Source organism: Oncorhynchus clarkii, unplaced genomic scaffold (assembly GCF_045791955.1).
Source record: "Oncorhynchus clarkii lewisi isolate Uvic-CL-2024 unplaced genomic scaffold, UVic_Ocla_1.0 unplaced_contig_12070_pilon_pilon, whole genome shotgun sequence".
NCBI classification, from domain to species: domain Eukaryota; kingdom Metazoa; phylum Chordata; class Actinopteri; order Salmoniformes; family Salmonidae; genus Oncorhynchus; species Oncorhynchus clarkii.
Genome location: NW_027258036.1, coordinates 117,940 through 141,643, shown reverse-complemented (window position 1 = coordinate 141,643; position 23,704 = coordinate 117,940). Strand labels below are relative to the sequence as shown.

At 40.6% G+C, this 23,704-nt stretch overlaps 1 pseudogene; it reads right to left on the bottom strand.

Moving 5' to 3' along the window:
* Nucleotides 1-895: 895 nt before the first annotated feature.
* LOC139394607 (tetraspanin-8-like) lies at nucleotides 896-20,023 on the bottom strand (annotated as a pseudogene).
* Between the last annotated feature and the right edge of the window lie 3,681 nt (nucleotides 20,024-23,704).

The window sequence follows — 23,704 nt, the reverse complement described above, 5'->3', positions numbered from 1 at the left end:
AGGACACACTAAGGTCACACTAAGGACACACTAAGGTCACACTAAGGACACACTAACATCACACTAAGAGCACACTAAGAGCACACTAAGGTCACACTAAGGACACACTAAGGTCACACTAAGGACACACTAAGGACACACTAAGGTCACACTAAGGTCACACTAAGGACACACTAAGGACACACTAAGGTCACACTAAGGAACACACTAAGGTCACACTAAGAACACACTAAGGTCACACTAAGAACACACTAAGGTCACACTAAGGACACACTAAGGACACACTAAGGTCACACTAAGGACACACTAAGGACACACTAAGAACACACTAAGGTCACTTCTTACTCTTCTAGCCTGAATTTAAAAGGTTTTAAAAAAAGGCATGACTTTGGTTCTTAGTTAAAAGCTTGATACAATACTAATCTAAGTTGAGTTAAAATCATGACGTTTTGATACGTTACTAATTTAAGTTGAGTTAAAATCATGATGTTTTGCTCCGTTTTAATGTACTGTATCAGAATGATCAGAAAAGCTATGGACAGACTAAACTTTATTATGATTTAAAAAAAAATATATGTTACACACAAATGAGATAAACGAAGCGTCATGTTTATAACGGTGACCAGTGAGTTGTGATATTAGCGCCTCTGTAAGTTTCTCACTCATCCTTACTCACGATTCATTCAGGATTATTCATTAAAACATATTTGATTTACAGTAACAGTGACTCCAAAATGACATCATTTATAACTGTGAGCAGTGAGTTGTGCCTTTTCGTTCCCGAACGCTCATCTTCTTTATCTGGTTGCACCTCGTCTCACGTTGTTCAAGCTCCTTCTACTCCTCGCTGCTTGCCAGGATGCCAAAAAACCTGAAACCCTGACCTCATCCCTGGTTATGGGTAGAAGGTCGTCGGTTCAACTCCCGCAACTCCCTCCACATGGCGAATTGCCTAGAATTGCGGTGTGAAACGATATCCATCTTCTATAGTCTCAGGGACGTCAGTAGACTGCACCTTCTTGACCTGACGAATCATCACGCCGGATAACACTTGCCCAATACACCGTGGGAAGGATATTACAAAACTACATTACCCATAAGGCAGTATGGCTGGAATTCAAGCAAACATGAGAGGGACGGGTAAATCAGAGATAAACAACAAAAAATGACAAAAGGAGTTAAACTGAGTTTGGTTGAAAATGTGTTATTGTTTTCTTCCGTCAAAGGAGAGGAGGACCAAAATGCAGCGTGGTTATTTTTGATTCATCTTTAATAAAAGATAAACCCGAACGATACAAAACAAGAAACCTAACGTGAAAACCTAAACAGCCTTATCTGGTGCAAACAGAACACTGAGACAGGAACAAATCACCCACCAAACACTCAAAGAATATGGCTGCCTAAATATGGTTCCCAATCAGAGACAACGATAAACACCTGCCTCTGATTGAGAACCACTTCAGGCAACCATAGACTTTTCTAGACAACCCCACTATACCACAATCCCAATATCTACGAAAACCCCAAGACAAAACACACCACATAATCACCCATGTCACACCCTGGCCTGACCAAATTAATAAAGAAAACACAAAATACTAAGACCAGGGCGTGACAGTTATGTATAATGTATTAGCAAAATTATCACATATTATTCCTTACAGCATACAAACCGAATCCAAGGAAGAATCCAAGTACGGTCTTAAAAGCTGAGTCGAAGTTCTCCAAGATGAAAGGACCACAGGGCTGAGAGGAGAGACACATACATTGATATTTACATTCATTGGTCCATTAGATATTGATATTTACATTCATTGGTCCATTAGATGTTGATATTTACATTCATTGGTCCATTAGATGTTGATATTTACATTCATTGGTCCATTAGATATTGATATTTACATTCATTGGTCCATTAGATGTTGATCTTTACATTCATTGGTCCATTAGATGTTGATATTTACATTCATTGGTCCATTAGATATTGATATTGATATTCATTGGTCCATTAGATATTGATATTTACATTCATTGGTCCATTAGATATTGATATTGATATTCATTGGTCCATTAGATATTGATATTTACATTCATTGGTCCATTAGATATAGATATTTACATATTTACATTCATTGGTCCATTAGATATTGACATTTACATTCATTGGTCCATTAGATATTGATATTTACATTCATTGGTCCATTAGATATTTACATATTTACATTCATTGGTCCATTAGATATTGATATTTACATTCATTGATCCATTAGATATTGCAATTTACATTCATTGGTCCATTAGATGTTGATATTTACATTCATTGGTCCATTAGATATTGATATTTACATTCATTGGTCCATTAGATATTGATATTTACATATTTACATTCATTGGTCCATTAGATATTGATATTGACATTCATTGGTCCATTAGATGTTGATATTTACATTCATTGGTCCATCAGATATTGATATTGATATTCATTGGTCCATTAGATATTGATATTGATATTCATTGGTCCATTAGATATTGATATTCATTGGTCCATTAGATATTGATATTCATTGGTCCATTAGATATTGATATTCATTGGTCCATTAGATATTGATATTGATATTTACATTCATTGGTCCATTAGATATTGATATTGATATTCATTGGTCCATTAGATATTGATATTTACATCCATTGGTCCATTAGATATTGATATCTACATTCATTGGTCCATTAGATATTGATATTTACATTCATTGGTCCATTAGATATACAGTAAAAGGAGGACTCTAGTCTAGAAGGATATCACTTTGTGTTGGTATAGACATTGCGCCACATTGCTTCCACCATTTAAAAGTAGTCAACTGGGTGGGGATTTCTATGCTTCCATCAAATTGGGTTGCCTGTGGTTTGTAAAACAAAGACTAAGGTAATATCCAGGAGCCAAGACCAAGATGTATACCAGGACATTGGTCCCAATGGGTCTATGGGACCCATAGACTCAAGACCCAGTATGAGTTGAGACCATGACAAGGTGGTTCTTTATGTGGTCTTGAGTGGTTGCAAGACCAAGATCAATCGATCAAGAGTTCATGGGCCCTCTCTTCAATTGTAAGAAACTCATGTAGAGTAAACTTGTACAGTACAGTACAGTACAGTAGACTAGGGTACAGTAGAGTAGAGTACAGTATAGTAGAGTAGAGCTCAGTACAGTAGAGTAGGGTATAGTGCAGTAGACTAGGGTACAGTAGAGTAGGGTACAGTAGAGTAGAGTACAGAAGAGTACAGTAGAGTAGAGTAGAGTAGAGTAGAGTAGAGTAGAGCACAGAAGAGTACAGTGGAGTAGAGTACAGTACAGTAGAGTACAGTAGAGTAGAGTACAGTAGAGTAGAGTACAGTAGAGTACAGTAGAGTATAGTGCAGTAGAGTGCAGTAGAGTACAGTAGAGTAGAGTAGAGTAGAGTACAGTACAGTAGAGTACAGTAGAATACAGTAGAGTAGAGTGCAGTAGAGTAGAGTACAGTACAGTAGAGTACAGTAGAGTACAGTAGAGTAGAGTGCAGTAGAGTAGAGTACAGTACAGTAGAGTAGGGTACAGTAGAGTAGGGTAGGGTAGGGTAGGGTACAGTAGAGTAGGGTAGGGTAGGGTAGGGTACAGTAGAGTAGGGTACAGTAGAGTAGGGTTCAGTAGAGTAGGGTTCAGTAGAGTAGGGTTCAGTAGAGTAGGGTACAGTAGAGTACAGTAAAGTAGGGTACAGTAGAGTAAGGTAGGGTGGTGTAGGGTACAGTAGAGTAAGGTTCAGTAGAGTAGGGTACAGTAGAGTAGGGTACAGTAGAGTATTGTTCAGTAGAGTAGGGTTCAGTAGAGTAGGGTACAGTAGAGTATTGTACAGTAGAGTAGGGTTCAGTAGGGTAGGGTTCAGTAGAGTAGAGTTCAGTAGAGTAGGGTTCAGTAGAGTAGGGTACAGTAGAGTAGGGTTCAGTAGAGTAGGGTAGGGTGGTGTAGGGTTCAGTAGAGTAGGGTTCAGTAGAGTAGGGTTCAGTCGAGTAGGGTAGGGTGGTGTAGGGTTCAGTAGAGTAGGGTAGGGTGGTGTAGGGTTCAGTAGAGTAGGGTACAGTGGAGTAGGGTACAGTAGGGTAGGGTGGTGTAGGGTTCAGTACAGTAGGGTACTGTTACGGATACAGGTATCCTGTGTCTGTGTGTATCCTGTGTCTGTGTGTATCCTGTGTGTGTTTCTTTTCTCTCCTTCTCCCCTCACAGGTGAAAATCATCACTCCCCAATCAGTCAACAATCAACCCATCAATCAGAAGACACACCTCCTCCTGTTTCCTACCCTATCACAGTTCCTTCCCCATGGTTTAAAAACCCCATCATTTGTTTGTTCAGGAGCTCAATCTTTGTAATGGCATGTTGGTAGATAGCTGTTCTATATAGATTTCAGTAGCTCAATCTTTGTAATGCCATGTTGGTAGATAGCTGTTCTTTATAGATTTCAGGAGAGCTCAATCTTTGTAAATGACATGTTGGTAGATCTCTGCTCTTGATAGATTTCAGTAGCACAATCTCTTTGTAAATGCCATGTATGTAGATCTCGCTCTTTGTGTATTAATTAACCTCTTCTTTTGTTTGAGCACCTCCAAATCACTTTGTCATCTCCTGTGAGTATTGTTTTTGCTAATGGTGTTTGCTGGTGGGAAAAGGGGAAACCAAGACAAGTCGCCCATGGGCATACACTACCCGTAGGTAAACTTTGTTAAAACACACTAGTTAGAACTGGGCGGACCACCCACTGTATTTTTGGTTAGTTAGCTGTTGTTGAAATAGGCTAGTCTAGCTTAGGGGTGTTTTTGCATATTTGTTTCTTTCCTTGGGTCCAGCTCAGCCCCTTTTTCCTGCTCCCCCCCCCATTACCGTGTGTTTATAATAAACCCTGAGTTTGACGGTATTATTTCGGTTGTCGTGGTTATTTCGTTCACTTTTACTTTGTCACTATTATAATTTACATGAGTTATGTTACGGGTCTCACTACCATCCCCCCTAGACTGTCGGGCCAAAAGAGATACGTAACATAAGTGGGGGCTCATCCGGGATTTGTCTTTACTGACACCCATACCGCTCATGTAGATTGTTGTAGTGGTATAGTTCAGTGTTGAGCGTCATAGCTGAAGTAGCATTAGTGTTTGCTATTTTCGTTGGCTCTTGTGAAGTAGTGTAAGATGGCTACTTTTGATTTGAAGTCCTTTTTGGATAACCCTTCGTGGGAGGTTTTTGATAAATGTCGTAGAGTTGATTTAGTGACCTTGGCTGACCATTATTCAGTATCGATTCCACAGAATGTATTTAAGTCGGAGGTTAAAAAGCTGGTGTTAAATGTATTGTTGGAAGAGCAGGTGCTTGTGTTACCGCTGCCTGAGTCTACTAACCCTGTAGGGGATGTAACTGCTCCTATAAGCCCATTGGTATCTGATAATGAGGGTGAGGCTAAAACACCAGCCACATTGTCCCATTTTGATCCACTCTCCCCACTATCAAACGGTGATGCCAGAAGGGATGTCCGTTTAGCACAGTTCCAACTAGAGGTGGAAGAGAGCCCAAATTAGGCGAGAGACTCTCCAGTTGGAGATGTGTAAAATTGAGGCAGAAAGAGAACAGCGGCATTTAGATTTGGAGATGGGTAAAATTGAGGCAGAAAAAGAACAGCGGCATTTAGATTTGGAGATGTGTAAAATTGAGGCAGAAAGAGAACAGCGGCAGATGACGTTTAAAATGCGCCAGATGGAACTGGAGGCAGAGACAGCGAGGCTAGCCTTCGTTCCTACTGTGCCTGTTTGTGAGCCGTCCCCACCTGCTGTGTCCTCAAACACGTTTGACATTAGTAGGCAGATAGCCTTAGTACCTTTGTTCAGAGAGTCGGAGGTTGACTCCTATTTTTGTGTATTTGAGCGTATAGCCGTAGCATTGAAGTGGCCTGAAGAGGTATGGTGTCTATTACTTCAGTGTAAATTAACTGGTAAAGCCCAAGAGGTTTTGTCAGCGCTACCTCTGGAGGACAGTTTGAATTATGAAGTGGTCAAAGCTACTGTTCTTCGTGCCTATGAGCTTGTGCCTGAGGCATACCGACAGAGATTTAGGTCTCATAGAAAGTCTTCTAGTAAGACTTATGTGGAATTTGCTAGAGACAAGGGAAATCTGTTTGATAAATGGCATGCTGCTAGTAAGGTAACTGATTTCAACTCTCTCCGGGAGTTAATCTTGTTGGAAGAGTTTAAAAATTGCTTACCCGAACGCATTGTAGTTTACCTAAACGAACAGAAAGTATCCTCCCTGGCAGAAGCGTCTGTGTTGGCAGACGAGTTTGTGTTGACGCACAAGAGTGTGTTTTCGGCTCAAACTGAGAGTAGAACCACTGAGTTTCCTACCTTTAGCCCTAGTCGGCCCGCAGTAGTATATCAAGCACGCCAGAAGAATGAGCGTTCCTGTTTCTATTGTCATAAAGTGGGACATATGATTAATGATTGCTTCCTGCTTAAACGCAAACAAGGGATGCCTCTTCGTGCCAAGCCGCCAACAGGTGTTGGTCTAATTCGTACGGTTGTGAGGTCTGCAACAAAACAGGTGCCTCAGGGTAACTGTAGTTTGAAAGACCCAGTCCCCGACCGCAGTTATGAACCATTCATTTTCGAGGGGTTTGTGTCCCTAGAGAATGACGAAGCGTCTCAGCGTCCGGTTAAAATCCTTAGAGATACTGGTGCGGCGCAGTCGTTTATATTGTCTGATGTGTTGCCCTTATCTGACGATACATACTGTGGTTCCAGTGTGTTAGTGCAGGGTATTGAAATGGGTTTTGTCCCAGTGCCGTTGCACTTTGTGAAAGTACACTCTGAGTTAATCAGTGGAATATTCAGAGTGGGGGTACGTCCTAAGTTGCCAGTGAAAGGTGTGACCTTTATAATGGGTAACGATATTGCCGGAGGAAAGGTAGTACCCGTATTGGAAGTATTGGATAAAAGTGACCACTCTCTCTCGAATGAGTTGGCACAGAGTTATCCACATGTGTTCCCCGCTTGTGCTATCACTCGTGCTCAGGCACTACAAGAGGGTGACGTGATAGATTTGTCGAACACTGTTCTGTTCAAAGAGGATGATCAAGAGGATGGATTGTGTGATACCTCTGAGAAGCTGATCACCTCTGACAAACAGCTCAGGAAAGAATTAAAGTACGTTGAAGTTATTGCTGATGCAATACAATTACCAGTCACTCGTGAGCAGCTGATTGCTAACCAAAAGGTTGACAACAAGCTTGCTAAATGTTTTTCTAGTGTTGTCTCGTTAGAAGAGGTGAAGAAGAAGAATGTGGCTTACTTCATTGATGGTAATCTCCTCATGCGTAAATGGAAATCCCATGTTGACGCGGGTGGAGATTGGAATGCTGTTTACCAAATAGTGATTCCTACAGCCTTTCGACAAAATGTGTTATCCCTTGCTCATGATCACCAGTGGTCTGGTCATTTAGGAATTACAAAGACGTATGATCGGATCCTTCGACATTTCTTTTGGCCAGGTTTAAAACAAGATGTGGCTCAGTTCTGTCGGACATGCCACACCTGTCAGATAACAGGAAAACCAAATCAGGTTATTCCTCCTGCTCCTCTTTGTCCTATACCTGTCATAGGTGAACCATTTGAGCATGTGGTGGTTGATTGTGTCGGACCGTTACCGAAGACAAAATCGGGTAACCAGTTTTTGTTAACGATAATGTGTATGGCTACAAGATACCCCGAGGCTATTCCTCTGAGAAGGATTACAGCTCCGATAGTGAGTAAAGCCTTAATAAAATTCTTCACGACATTCGGGTTACCTAAGGTGGTACAAAGCGATCAAGGTACCAATTTCCTATCCAAGCTCTTCAAGCAGGTGTTGAAATCCTTATCAATTACGCACCGTGTATCAAGCGCCTATCACCCAGAGTCTCAGGGTGCGCTTGAAAGATGGCATCAGACACTGAAGTCTATGCTACGTAAATATTGTTTGGAATCTGAGAAAGATTGGGATGAGGGAGTTCCTCTAGTTTTGTTTGCGGCTCGTGAAACTGTGCAGGAGTCCCTAGGTTTCAGCCCGGCTGAACTAGTGTTTGGTCACACAGTAAGAGGACCAATGAAAGTCCTTAAAGAACAGTTCTTGTCCCAAGAGTTGTGTACCAGAGATGAGAATGTGTTGGACTATGTTAGTCGCTTTCGTGAGCGCCTACACCAAGCTTGTGCTCTTGCAAAGGAAGCTCTGTCTTCCTCACAGAGGAGCATGAAAAGACACTATGATAAAGAGGCTGTTTCTCGTCCACTACAGCCAGGTGACCAAGTACTGGTGTTATTACCTGTTCCAGGATCTTCACTGTCAGCTCGTTTCTCTGGTCCTTATTTAATTGAAAAGAAAATAAGTGAAACTGACTATGTGCTTCAAACTCCTGATAGAAAACGCCAATCTCGTGTGTGTCACATTAACATGTTGAAAGCATACCACACCCGACCCATCACACAGTTAGATAGTTCAAAAACAGAGGAAGGTACTGCTGTCTCCTCTGCTACTACTGCAATGATAGTGGACTGTCATATTGATGATGTTGATGGCTTGGAGTTGCGCAATACTCAGCAGCAGTGTGTTAGATTGCCCAACTCAGAAATGCTGCTGTCTATCCAGTCAGGTCTGGTTCATTTAACGGATGGACAGGCTAATGATATTGTGAGGCTACTACACAGTTTTCCATGTCTCTTTAATGACGTTCCTACTCGCACAAATGTGTTGGAACATGACATTAATGTTGGAAATGCTACACCTATCAAGCAACACCCATATCGTATCAACGCTTCCAAGAGGAAGATAATGAGGGATGAGGTGAGATATTTGTTGGAGAATGACCTGGCTAAGCCAAGTTCAAGCCCTTGGAGTTCTCCTTGCATTCTGGTTCCTAAACCTGATGGTACGTCCAGGTTATGTACGGATTATCGAAAGGTAAATTCTGTCACAATGCCAGATTCGTTCCCGTTACCCAGACTGGACGACTGTATCGACACTATTGGTGCTGCTAAGTATGTGACCAAGTTGGACCTCTTAAAAGGTTACTGGCAGGTTCCGTTAACTTCACGTGCTTCTGAGATTTCTGCCTTTGTGACCCCAGACAACTTCCTTCAGTACTCAGTCATGGCTTTTGGGATGCGAAATGCACCAGCCACTTTCCAACGACTGGTTAACTCTGTATTAGCTGGCGTTCCTAATTGTAGTGCATACCTTGATGACCTAGTGATTTATTCGTCTACGTGGTCAGATCATGTTGACTTGCTAAGGGTAGTATGTGAACGGTTGGCAGCTGCTTCTCTAACCCTGAACTTGGCAAAGTGCGAGTTTGGGAAGGCTACTGTTACCTATCTCGGTAAAGAGGTTGGCCATGGACAGGTGCGCCCTGTTGATGCCAAGGTCTTGGCTATAACTGCATTCCCTGCACCTACCACTAGACGAGAGCTACGCCGCTTTTTAGGGATGGTTGGCTATTACCGTAGCTTCTGTAAAAATTTCTCTGCGGTAGTTGCTCCATTGACTGATTTGCTCAGTCCGGCAAGACCATTTGTGTTGTCCCCTGATTGTAAGAGAGCTTTTGAATCAGCGAAAGCACTATTATGTAGTACCCCTGTACTTGCTGCTCCGGATTTTGAACAACCGTTCAAGCTTGAGGTAGATGCTAGTGCCAGAGGTGCTGGTGCTGTTCTACTGCAGCAGGACAAGAGTGGAGTAGATCATCCCGTTTGTTATTTTTCACGTAAATTTAATAAATGTCAAACAAACTATGCGACAATAGAACAAGAAGCTCTTGCTTTGTTGTTGGCTCTGCAATACTTCGAAGTATACATTGGTTCCAGTGCCCTACCAGTGATTGTGTATACTGACCATAACCCCTTAGTTTTTCTCCACCGAATGTACAACCAGAACCAGCGCCTTATGCGTTGGGCGCTGATTGTACAAAATTATAATTTGGAGATCCGCCACAAAAAGGGTTCAGATAATGTGTTGGCAGATGCTTTGTCTCGTGTGTGAAGATGATTTCAGTATGTTTTGCAAGGTTGTTGATTTGTTGTGAGTGTTCATTTAAATACTGTAGTCGCAATCCCCCCTAGGGTTGCTCTTTTAAGGGTGGGAGTGTTACGGATACAGGTATCCTGTGTCTGTGTGTATCCTGTGTCTGTGTGTATCCTGTGTGTGTTTCTTTTCTCTCCTTCTCCCCTCACAGGTGAAAATCATCACTCCCCAATCAGTCAACAATCAACCCATCAATCAGAAGACACACCTCCTCCTGTTTCCTACCCTATCACAGTTCCTTCCCCATGGTTTAAAAACCCCATCATTTGTTTGTTCAGTAGCTGTTGGTAGATAGCTGTTCTAATCTTTGTAATGCCATGTTGGTAGATAGCTGTTCTTTATAGATTTCAGGAGAGCTCAATCTTTGTAAATGACATGTTGGTAGATCTCTGCTCTTGATAGATTTCAGTAGCACAATCTCTTTGTAAATGCCATGTATGTAGATCTCGCTCTTTGTGTATTAATTAACCTCTTCTTTTGTTTGAGCACCTCCAAATCACTTTGTCATCTCCTGTGAGTATTGTTTTTGCTAATGGTGTTTGCTGGTGGGAAAAGGGGAAACCAAGACAAGTCGCCCATGGGCATACACTACCCGTAGGTAAACTTTGTTAAAACACACTAGTTAGAACTGGGCGGACCACCCACTGTATTTTTGGTTAGTTAGCTGTTGTTGAAATAGGCTAGTCTAGCTTAGGGGTGTTTTTGCATATTTGTTTCTTTCCTTGGGTCCAGCTCAGCCCCTTTTTCCTGCTCCCCCCCCCCATTACCGTGTGTTTATAATAAACCCTGAGTTTGACGGTATTATTTCGGTTGTCGTGGTTATTTCGTTCACTTTTACTTTGTCACTATTATAATTTACATGAGTTATGTTACGGGTCTCACTACCATCCCCCCTAGACTGTCGGGCCAAAAGAGATACGTAACAGTACAGTAAAGTAGGGTTCAGTAGGGTAGGGTACAGTAGAGTAGGGTACAGTAGGGTAGGGTACAGTAGGGTAGGGTACAGTAGAGTAGGGTTCAGTAGAGTAGGGTTCAGTAGAGTAGGGTAGGGTGGTGTAGGGTTCAGTACAGTAGGGTACAGTAGAGTAGGGTTCAGTAGGGTACAGTAAAGTAGGGTTCAGTAGGGTAGGGTACAGTAGAGTAGGGTACAGTAGAGTAGAGTTCAGTAGATTAGGGTAGAGTAGGGTACAGTAGAGTAGGGTTCAGTAGAGTAGGGTTCAGTAGAGTAGGGTTCAGTAGAGTAGGGTGGTGTAGGGTTCAGTAGAGTAGGGTAGAGTAGGGTACAGTAGAGTAGGGTAGAGTAGGGTACAGTAGAGGAGGGTAGAGGAGGGTACAGTAGAGGAGGGTACAGTAGAGGAGGGTACAGTAGAGGAGGGTACAGTAGAGGAGGGTACAGTAGAGTAGGGTTCAGTAGGGTAGGGTACAGTAGGGTACAGTAGGGTAGGGTTCAGTACAGTAGGGTACAGTGGAGAATGATTCCTCTAAATGTAGCGTGTTTTAGAAGTAATATACAGTGCATTCGGAAAGTATTAAAAGAAAAAATGATTTAATTGTTATTTTGTCTCATCAATCTACACACATTACCCCATAACGACAACGCAAAAAAACGTTTTTAGAAATGTTAGCAAATTTATATAAAACAATAAACCCCGAAATATCACTTTTACATAAGTATTCAGACCCTTTACTGAAGACTTTATTGAAGAACCTTTGGCGGTGATTACAGCCTCGAGTCTTCTTGGGTAAGACTTGGTACAGCTGTATTTGGGGAGTTCCTCTCATTCTTCTCTGAAGATCCTCTCAAGCTCTGTTAGGTTGGATGGAGAGCGTTGCTGCACAGCTATTTTCAGGTTTCTCCAAAGATGTTAAATCGGGTTCAATTCCAATCTCTGGCTGGGCCACTCAAGGACATTCAGAGACTTGTCCCAAAGCCACTCCTGCGTTGTCTTGACTGTGTGCTGAGGGCCATTGTCCTGTTGGAAGGTGAACCTTCGCCCCAGTCTGAGGTCCTGAGTGCCCTGGAGAAGGTTTTCATCAAGAATCTCGCTGTGCTTTGCTCCGTTCCTCTTTCCCTCAATCCTGACTAATCTCTCAGACTCTTAATCTCTGAAAAACATCCCCACAGCATGATGCTATCACCATCATGCTTCACCATAGGGATGGTGCCAGTTTTCATCAAGACGTGACACTTGGCATTCAGGCCAAAGAGTTTAATCTTGGTTTCATCAGACCAGAGAATCTTGTTTCTCATGGTCTGAGAATCCTTTAACTTCCAGGAGGACAACCATCTCTGCAGGACTCCTCCAAGCCGGCTGTCATATGCCTTTTACTGAGGAGTGGCTTCCGTCTGGCCACTCTACCATAATGGCCTGATTGGTAGAGTGCTGCAGAGATGGTTGTCCTCCTGGAAGGTTCTCCCATCTCCACAGAGGAACTCTGGAGCTCTGTCACCTCCCTGACCAAGGCCCTTCTCCCCAAGTTGCTCAGTAATGCCGGCCGTCGCTAGGAAGAGCCTTGGTGGTTTCAAACCTCTTCCATTTAAGAATGATATAGTCCACTGTGTTCTTGGGGGCTTCAATGCTGCAGAAATATTAATATATATATATAAATATATATAAATCCATTTTAAAATAAGGCTTTAATGTAACATAACGTGGAAAAGGGGAAAGGTTCTGAATACTTCCGAATGTGTTGCATAGTGTTGTTTTGAACAATAACAAGAAGAAGCATTACCTCTCTGTAGATCCACATCATTTCAGATTTGTCAGATCTTCCCTGAAGTAACACTGAACGCAAGAAAAAAAAGTTTCAAAACAACATTATGGGATTCAAATGTCTTTGGACTACAGGACCAGTCAATAGTGTGGACACACCACCTCATTCAAGGGTTTCTCTTTAGTTGCCCTACAGGACCAGTCAATAGTGTGGACACACCACCTCATTCAAGGGTTTCTCTTTAGTTGCCCTACAGGACCAGTCAATAGTGTGGACACACCACCTCATTCAAGGGTTTCTCTTTAGTTGCCCTACAGTACCAGTCAATAGTGTGGACACACCGCCTCATTCAAGGGTTTCTCTTTAGTTGCCCTACAGGACCAGTCAATAGTGTGGACACACCACCTCATTCAAGGGTTTCTCTTTAGTTGCCCTACAGGACCAGTCAATAGTGTGGACACACCTACTCATTCAAGGGTTTCTCTTTAGTTGCCCTACAGTACCAGTCAATAGTGTGGACACACCGCCTCATTCAAGGGTTTCTCTTTAGTTGCCCTACAGGACCAGTCAATAGTGTGGACACACCACCTCATTCAAGGGTTTCTCTTTAGTTGGACTATTTTCTACATTGTAGAATAATAGTGAAGACATCACAACTATGAAACAATACATATGGAATCATGTAGTAACCAAAAAAAGTGTTAAACAAATCCAAATATATTTGAGAGATTCTTTAAAGTAGACACCCTTTGCCTTGATGACAGCTTTGCACACTCTTTGCATTCCCTTGACCAACTTCATGAGGTAGTCACCTGGAATACATTTCAATTAACAGGTGTGCCTTGATAAAAGATAATTTGTGGAATTTCTTTCCTTCTTAATGCTTTTGAGCCAATCAGTTGTGTTGTGACAAGGTAGGGGTGGTATAGAGAAGATAGCCCTATATGGTAAAAGACCAAGTCCATATTATGTTAAGAACAGCTCAAATAAGCAAAGAGAAACGACAGCCCATCATTACTTTAAGACATGACGGTCAGTCAACCCGGAAAATGTCAAGAAATTTCTTCATGCGCAGACGCAAAAACCATCAAGAGCTATGATGATACTGGCTCTCATGAGGACCGCCACAGGAAAGGAAGACCCAGAGTTACCTCTGCTGCAGAGGATAAGTTCAGTAGAGTTACCAGTCTCAGAAACTGCAGCCCAAATAAATGCTTCACAATGTTCTAGTAACAGACACATATCAACTGTTCAGAGGAAACTGTGTGAATCAGGCCTTCATGGTCGAATTGCTGCAAAGAAACCACTACTAAAGGACACCAATAATAAGATGAGATTTGTTTGGGCCAAGAAACACGAGCAATGGACATTAGACTGGTGGAAATCTGTCCTTTGGTCTGATGAGTTCAAATTTCTGATTTTTGGTTCCAACTGCTGTGTCTGTGAGACGCAGAGTAGGTGAATGGATGATATCTGCATGTGTAGTTCCCACCGTGAAGCATGGAGGAGGTGGTGTGATGGTTTGGGGGTGCTTTGCTGGTGACACTGTTGGTGATTTATTTAGAACTCAAAGCACACTTAACCAGCACGGCTACCACAACATTCTGCAGCGATACGCCATCCCATCTGGTTTCCGCTTGTTATTCAACAGGACAATGACCCAACACACCTGCAGGCTGTCTAAGGGATATTTAACCAAGAAGGAGAGTGATAGAGTGCGGCATCAGATGACCTGACCTCCACTATCACCCGACCTCAACCCAATTGAGATGGTTTGAGATGAGTTTGTGTTAGGAATTTTATGAATAATGACTAAACAATATCTACATTTAAATAGAACTATAACTAATTAAACTCTACCCTGTTTTACAATATATGATTAATAATGGTAGGTCCTAAGAAAGAGGTTATGTAGCATGGATAAGGGGTCAATGGAAATGATAACCATTGTGGAAGGATGTATTGTGTATGTCTAAAGTAAGCAAAGAAGATCATTAACCTATGCTTGAACCGACTCAACTATAACTCTGTGGCGATCAAATAAGACAGCAAGAGCCTCTCCAGGTTTTCCGTATCTGGAACTGTCTGCTAAGTAGGGATAAACTATGGTGAGACTTCAGGAGTTAATCCAGATATAGTGTGTGTCGTGTGTGCGCTAGAAAGTTGGAATGAACTTTTGAACCTGCTTTTTCCTGGTCGAGAGGAGGAGATTCATTTTATAACCTATGACGCCATATTTGATATATAAACTGTTGTACAGGGTTCTATGAGCAGCGCGCTCTGAGAATAAATACTATTGGCTAACTGGTCTCTGTCTATTTCATGCAAATAAGGATCTTACAAATTCTTAGAAACAGACAGAATGATTTTAATTGAATTGGTTAATGAACACATATAGGAATTGTTAAATTCCTTTGACAGTTGGATAGCAGAGTGAAGGACAACCAGCCAACAAGTGCTCAGCATATGTGGGAACTCCTTTAAGACTTTTGGAAAAGCATTCCAAGTGAAGCTGGTTGAGAGAATGCCAAGAGTGTGTAAAGCTGTCATCAAGGCAAAGGGTGGCTGCTTTGAAGAATCTAAAATCTATTTAGATTTATTGAACACTTTTTTTGGTTACTACATGATTCCATATGTGTTATTTCATAGTTTTTATGTCTTCACAATGTAGAAAATAGTAAAAATAAAGAAAAACTCTTGAATTAGTAGGTGTGTCCAAACTTTTGACTTGTCCTGTAAATTGTTTTTATTATATGTAGCATTCCTCGTAATTGAATTAGTTGGTTGCCGGGAGTTATTCCTGCTCAAATCACAGTTAGGATTAAAATATCCTAGCACCATTTAAAACAGCTGACTTATGTTTTTTTACTTACCCAGTTGCCGCCATCTTTAGTCATTTGAACCTCCATACATTGGGATGGGTCTGACTTGAAACTAGAACATTGACAGGTCTCTGGGATATTGCTATCCCAGTCTCTGTAACTCATTATTCCACAACACTTACCCTGCAACAGCAAACACAGTTGTCAGTGAACACGAGGTGAGAAACAATGAACACAAGGTGAGAAACAGTGAACACAAGGTTAGAAACAGTGAACACAAGATGAACACAAGGTTAGAAACAGTGAACACAAGGTTAGAAACAGTGAACACAAGATGAACACAAGGTTAGAGACAGTGAACCCAAGGTTAGAAACAGTGAACACAAGATGAAAACGAGGTTAGAGACAGTGAATCCAAGGTTAGAAACAGTGAACACAAGATGAACACGAGGTTAGAAACAGTGAACACAAGATGAACACGAGGTTAGAGACAGTGAACCCAAGGTTAGAAACAGTGAACACAAGATGAACACGAGGTTAGAGACAGTGAACCCAAGGTTAGAAACAGTGAACACAAGATGAACACGAGGTTAGAGACAGTGAACCCAAGGTTAGAAACAGTGAACACAAGATGAACACGAGGTTAGAGACAGTGAACCCAAGGTTAGAAACAGTGAACACAAGATGAAAACGAGGTTAGAGACAGTGAACCCAAGGTTAGAAACAGTGAACACAAGATGAACACGAGGTTAGAAACAGTGAACACAAGATGAACACGAGGTTAGAGACAGTGAACCCAAGGTTAGAAACAGTGAACACAAGATGAACACAAGGTTAGAGACAGTGAACCCAAGGTTAGAAACAGTGAACACAAGATGAACACGAGGTTAGAAACAGTGAACACAAGATTAGAAACAGTGAACACAAGGTTAGAAACAGTGAACACAAGATGAACACGAGGTTAGAAACAGTGAACACAAGATTAGAAACAGTGAACACAAGATGAACACAAGGTGAGAAACAGTGAGAAATGTATATTGCTAGTCTTACAAATTGATCATGACAGATTAAGACTTCTTTATGAATTGTGTTGCAAAATTCTGGTAATTTTTTAAAAAATTCACATGGTTTCCAGAAATCCTGTCTGGAAGATTCCCAGATTACCAAGGGAATGTAACAGTATAACTTTAATCCGTCCCCTCGCCCCTACCCAGGCGCGAACCAGGGACCCTCTGCACACAGACAACAGTCACCCACGAAGCATCGTTACCCATCGCTCCACAAAAGAACCACTACTTCAAAGTCTCAGAGCGAGTGAACCACTACTTCAAAGTCTCAGAGCGAGTGACGTCACCGATTGAAACGCTATTTAGCGCGCACCACCGCTAAATAAGCTAGCCGTTTCACATCCGTTACACATGGAATCCAGAATCCTGCATCCAGGATTTATGGAAAACCTGGGAATTTAGGACATTTTGCAACCTATTTATGAATATGAATAATTGTGGACGATATGTAGACTTCCACAGTACTTGTACTTGTAGAGCCATGATAGTTTGTCGCTGCTCTGCATCAGCCATCATTTCTGATGTAATGGCAGGGAGGTTTTCTTGAATCAGTTGCATGGCCTTAAATAAGGAGGGGGAAAAAAAATACACATTTTGAGAGGATTCATCAATTTAAGATGCTTTTATATTTAATTTAAAGTGTTAATCAAGCCACAAAGTAAATGTACAAAATATAAACTGTGAAAGAATAATAAATAATAACAATAGCTTGTGTCTAGAGAACTTTCAAACCCTTCTGTATAACAGCTTAGTTTAAGATAAACTGTGTTGGTGATGTATCGGCATAAAATCAATGCATTTTTAAAAAAAAAATAATAATGCAATAGACTTTTAAATATCTAAAGAAAAGTTTACCTCAGGCATTGAACGAGCCACATTGAATTAAAAAAATGTTACACTTTAAATCCCAAAATAAGAAAAAGTTTACCTATTATTCAGGAACTGATACAAATTTTCGGGCAAAAACAAACAATTAGTAAATCATACACAATCACACAGTTTTGTTTAATACATTTCAAAATGTTATTATATATATATAATGTTTTTTTTGCCACATTGAATTAAAAAAATGTTACCATGCAACCATATAAAAAGTGTTATTTTGTAAAAGGATTGATCCAAAGCCTATTATTCCAAGGAACTGAAAACAAAATACAAATTTTCGGGCAAAAACAAACAATTAGTAAATCATACACAATCACACAGTTTTGTTTAATACATTTCTTTAAAATGTTATTATATATATATGTTTTAAAACGGTTTTGTATTGTATAAACACTATGGTCAACAGAGGCTTAATGTGATGTTTTAAAACTTGCAACATGTATTGTATAAACACTAAACAATAATGTGATGTTTTAAAACGGTTTTGTAATAATAATGTTAAAACGGTTTTGTATTTTGTATTGTATAACACTATGGTCAACAAAGGCTAATAATGTTTTAAAACTGTTTTGTGTGTATGGTTTTGTGATGTTTTAAACGGTTTTGTATTGTATAAACACTATGGTCAACAAAGGCTAATAATGTGATGTTTTAAAACGGTTTTGTATTGTATAAACACTATGGTCAACAAAGGCTAATAATGTGATGTTTATGGTCAACAACTGTTTTGTATTGTATAAACACTATGGTATTGTATAAACACTATGGTCAACAAAGGCTAATAATGTGATGTTTTAAAACTGTTTTGTATTGTATAAACACTATGGTCAACAAAGGCTAATAATGTGATGTTTTAAAACGGTTTTGTATTGTATAAACACTATGGTCAACAAAGGCTAATAATGTGATGTTTTAAAACGGTTTTGTATTGTATAAACACTATGGTCAACAAAGGCTAATAATGTGATGTTTTAAAACTGTTTTGTATTGTATAAACACTATGGTCAACAAAGGCTCATAATGTGATGTTTTAAAACTGTTTTGTATTGTATAAACACTATGGTCAACAAAGGCTAATAATGTGATGTTTTAAAACGGTTTTGTATTGTATAAACACTATGGTCAACAAAGGCTAATAATGTGATGTTTTAAAACGGTTTTGTATTGTATAAACACTATGGTCAACAAAGGCTAATAATGTGATGTTTTAAAACTGTTTTGTATTGTATAAACACTATGGTCAACAAAGGCTAATAATGTGATGTTTTAAAACTGTTTTGTATTGTATAAACACTATGGTCAACAAAGGCTCATAATGTGATGTTTTAAAACGGTTTTGTATTGTATAAACACTATGGTCAACAAAGGCTAATAATGTGATGTTTTAAAACGGTTTTGTATTGTATAAACACTATGGTCAACAAAGGCTAATAATGTGATGTTTTAAAACGGTTTTGTATTGTATAAACACTATGGTCAACAAAGGCTCATTGATGAGATCCAAGTATTCACCAATCTCAGTATCACAGTGTTCTCTTGGTATGCACCATATGCTCCAAGTAAAGAGAGCAGCACAGAAACAACTGCAGTCGATATAATCCATGTCAAGCCAATCGACTCTCCTTGGTCATGCTGGAAAACAGGATCACAAGCATTGTCATGGGGGGGGGGGGGGGGGGGTGAGACTTAAATTGTACAGTTGTTGTTTGTGTTGTTAATTAGTTGGATAATTTCACCTCTGTATTATGTGGTGCTGCGATCATTCCCAAAACCAATAGGACACACCCTGCAATCTAAAACACCATGAAAACAGTGTCATTCCCAAAACCAATAGGACACACCCTGCAATCTAAAACACCATGAAAACAGTGTCATTCCCAAAACCAATAGGACACACCCTGCAATCTAAAACACCATGAAAACAGTGTCATTCCCAAAACCAATAGGACACACCCTGCAATCTGAAACACCATGAAAACAGTGTCATTCCCAAAACCAATAGGACACACCCTGCAATCTAAAACACCATGAAAACCATGTCATTCCCAAAACCAATAGGACACACCCTGCAATCTGAAACACCATGAAAACCAGGTCACAATTTACAATGCAATATATTAATACATCAAGAAAAGTTAGAAACATACACAATGAAAGTAGTCAAAACAGAACTACTTTATAATCAATAAAAATAAATAAAAAATAAAGAGGTTAAAAGACACACAGGCAGAAAAATCTATGAATAAACCAACAACAGGTACAGTTAATGAACAATAAAATGGACGAGGTTATCTCATCTTAATATTGCTTACCCCTAACAACATGTTGAATCCAAAGAACAGCTGTTTCAGACATCTGTTGACCTGTGCCATTGTGAACAGAATCAAAGAGCAAAACAAGCTGTTAAAAATGATGTTGGGCACACAGAGTATCTACTTGCTTGCTTATCTAGACCCTTATTCTCAAGTCAGACTGTTTCAACGGCACGCACTGCTTTAATTATACCACTGCTTGTGGGGAGGGCGGTCTTTCATCTGCGTATCTACCGTAAATGACGTTAAAACAGGCAGGATTTCTGACAGGAACGTCCTGTCACGGTCGTTTACATGATGTTTAGCAGAGCAGGACCGGATTTGGTCAAGATGGTTGTTGATGGGGAAAGTGACAAACTCGTCGTCCCTTGTTGGTACGTTTTATCTAAATCTAAATCGTAAAAACATTTAGCTATCTTCAAGACAGTTTATTCAGTAGCTGAGTAGATCTTCCCTACATGACCATGAAAGTGACAAACTGACACATATCCATATTTGTCATAAATAACTTTATGTCAAAGGAAGTGCTGTACTGCACTGAATGGTTCTCCGCAGCTAGCTTGGCAGCCATGACATGCTAAGCTAAAATGATCAGGCGTTTCTAAGGGAACCAGCTCTCATATAAAGGGGGACGGAAACACTAGGATTTAGAACGCCTGATAACCGGAACTGTAAATCGCCGGATTGGCATTGTTGCGTCAGTGGCAGGGGAGAGCATTGTGGAACTCCCCAAAATGGCTGAATTTACAGAGTAGCTCCAAGTCTGAGAATGAGTTTATTCCAGAGACATAAATAATTGTTAGTTAGGGAGCCAATAAACCAACTGAAACCGTTCATGTTTGAGCCGAGCGTTGCCCCAGATCAGAGTTTGTTCTCTTAGCAGTAACAACACAGTCTGAAACACCTCAGCTAGAGGGTCCGCCTAGGCAAACACAAACTGGTGTGAGTGGGGATGCTGCCAGGTAATGGCTAGAGTATGAGTGTGTGTGTTGTAGAGAGATTGTCGCGATTCAGCACAAAATCCCAGCGGATGGTGGCTGTATTGCTGTACATCCAGTCAACGGTTCCTGTCAGTCTGTCTGGTGATGTATTTATTGGACGTGTCAATAATCTTTATGAAGGACTTCCTGGCCGAAGCGGTTACTCGACCAGTCAGCAGCCGGTATGCCAGCTAAATAATTGGTGAAATGTTGCTTGATTATAAATTGTTTAAAGTTAATATCAGTAGTGGGTAGGTGTTCAATATATTGTAATGAAACAGGCAGGGAGCAGGTCTCGAACCCTCGACCTTCTAGCCCGAAGTCCAGCGCGCTATCGACAGTGCCCCAAAAGCATGCTCGAACGGCAGGGTCGATATCCGCGTTTATAAACCCAGGGTCGTTACACTATAAAAGTATCCTATAACGCTGTTTATTATCAGCGCTGTTTGGCACGTTGGTAACACATTTACCATTAGATTAGACGACAGGAGTTTGAATCGCAGACAGCATCATGATTCATGACATCTCATTCTAACCAATGATGGGGCATGCTCCTTATATATACATTGTGATTTAGTTTCGGTATCAGACTAACTTTTCTTATGATTTTGTTTGACGAGCAAAGTTTATCGCCAGTTCAACCTATCTGCCTGCACAAGGGAGAATTGGACGAGCTGCACGGCGGCTCATCCCTGCGTGTGCTGTTTCTTCCAGAATGCGCGCATACACAGACGAAAAGGCACTGTATACAATTCATTTCGTAACTCGAGCCCAAGACATAGACCTAATGTCCGCGCCTTATGTAAAACATTGTATTAGTTAGCTTGTCCACTATAACAACAGGTTCAAACGTAACCAGATTAACTTGCTTTGAAGACAATACCACTTTCAGTGCGCACTATCCCGGTGTCCCTGTCGTTAGAGTATTGACTTCAACATGCGTTGGCTGCCATTATTGGAAAGGAATGGTAACTACACTCGGCAACTAGTTGGCAGAGTCAACGTAGACTTTAATAATATACCATTTAGCAGACACCTTTATCCAAAGCTAACCGGGTTATATGGTAGTGGAAACAGATCATAGAAACAGGATAACAATGTTGATATCATGGATGGTCAGTCCTTGTCTATGAATTTGAGATTGGTTACATTTCTCCAGCCCCAATCTCTCAGCTTTTTACCGAAAGAGGAGCAGGGAGACACTGTGTTGTTGTTTCTACTGCCGATTGCCACTTTAAGAAGTTAAGATGCAGATTAAATACACACACCAACATATGTCACAGATGCTATATAAAAAATCCCATCACTCAGACAGTTAGTGAATACACAGTATCCAGCACAGCACAGCAGTAGGTAGCACATCCATTAAAACAGTAGGACAAGGTAACACATCCATTAAAAAAGTAGGACAAGGTAACACATCCATTATAACAGTAGGACAAGGTGACACATCCATTATAACAGTAGGACTGGGACAAGGTAACACCTCCATTAAAACAGTAGGACAAGGTAACACATCCATTATAACAGTAGGACTGGGACAAGGTAACACATCCATTAAAACAGTAGGACAAGGTAACACATCCATTAAAACAGTAGGACAAGGTAACACCTCCATTAAAACAGTAGGACAAGGTAACACATCCATTATAACAGTAGGACTGGGACAAGGTAACACATCCATTAAAACAGTAGGACAAGGTAACACATCCATTAAAACAGTAGGACAAGGTAACACATCCATTATAACATTAGGACAAGGTAACACATCCATTATAACAGTAGGGCAAGGTAACACATCCATTATAACAGTAGGAGAAGGTAACACATCCATTATAAGAGTAGGACAATGTAACACATCCATTAAAACAGTAGGACAAGGTAACACATCCATTAAAACAGTAGGACAAGGTAACACATCCATTATAACAGTAGGACCGGGACAAGGTAACACATCCATTAAAACAGTAGTACTGGGACAAGGTAACACATCCATTATAACAGTAGGAAGAGGTAGCACATCCATTAAAACAGTAGGACAAGGTAACACATCCATTAAAACAGTAGGACTGGGACAAGGTAACACATCCATTATAACAGTAGGACAAGGTAACACATCCATTATAACAGTAGGACAAGGTAGCACATCCATTATAACAGTAGGACAAGGTAACACATCCATTATAACAGTAGGACAAGGTAACACATCCATTAAAACAGTAGGACAAGGTAACACATCCATTATAACAGTAGGACAAGGTAACACATCCATAATAACAGTAGGACAAGGTAACACATCCATTATAACAGTAGGACTGGGACAAGGTAACACATCCATTATAACAGTAGGACAAGGTAGCACATCTATTAAAACAGTAAGACTGGGACAAGGTAACACATCCATTATAACAGTAGGACAAGGTAGCACATCTATTAAAACAGTAAGACTGGGACAAGGTAACACATCCATTATAACAGTAGGACTGGGACAAGAAACACATCCATTATAACAGTAGGACTGGGACAAGGTAGCACATCCATTATAACCGTAAGACTGGGACAAGGTAACACATCCATTATAACAGTAGGACTGGGACAAGGTAACACATCCATTATAACAGTAGGACTGGGACAAGTAACACATCCATTATAACAGTAGGACAAGGTAAAACATCCATTATAACAGTAGGACTGGGACAAGGTAGCACATCCATTAAAACAGTAGGACAAGGTAACACATCCATTATAACAGTAGGACTGGGACAAGGTAACACATCCATTATAACAGTAGGACTGGGACAA